The 574-nt window shown below is 75.4% G+C and overlaps 1 pseudogene; it reads left to right on the plus strand.

Moving 5' to 3' along the window:
• Positions 1 to 5: 5 nt before the first annotated feature.
• On the plus strand, positions 6 to 551 carry LOC103251860 (annotated as a pseudogene).
• Positions 552 to 574: the final 23 nt, after the last annotated feature.

Raw genomic sequence — 574 nt, forward strand, 5'->3', positions numbered from 1 at the left:
AGCAAAATCCGATCCCTCTCCCGGGGGAGCAAGATGGACGAAAGGCGACCCCCGGGCTGGGGCGCGGGGTGCCTCCGGAATCCCCGGAATCCCTTCTCCCCGTCGGTCGGAGGGGGCTGGAGGGGACCGAAGGGGCCGAAGATCGGGCCGGCGCTGCCCCCCGGGGGCCTGGGCGCCGGGCGCAGCAGACAGGCGCGGCGCAGCGCAGCGCAGCGGGCTCCATTCCCGGCCGCCGCCGCCGCTCAGCCCGTTGCGCAAACCCGGCGGCTCCAACCCGCCCCGCTCGGCCGCCGCCGCCGCCGCCGCCGCCGCCGCCGCCGCTGGAACCCGAGAGGCGGGCTTGGACGCTTCGGGCACTGCGCGGGGCTCGAAATACCACGCCCCGCCCCTGCGCCTGGACCCCCGGCTGGGGCCACCCGAGCTCCGTCCCCAAAGCTGGTGGCTGCCCAAGACTTGGGGGAGGGGGAGGGGGATAGGCTGGCGCCCCCTCCCCCTTTGGGCGCCCGCTCTGCTTGCAGCAGCTGTTGCCAAATGAACCCCAGAATGGGGACGTGCGACCCACCTCCCCCCACCC

This window comes from Carlito syrichta, unplaced genomic scaffold (assembly GCF_000164805.1).
Source record: "Carlito syrichta isolate Samal-C Ts95f unplaced genomic scaffold, Tarsius_syrichta-2.0.1 Scaffold147444, whole genome shotgun sequence".
Classification (NCBI taxonomy): domain Eukaryota; kingdom Metazoa; phylum Chordata; class Mammalia; order Primates; family Tarsiidae; genus Carlito; species Carlito syrichta.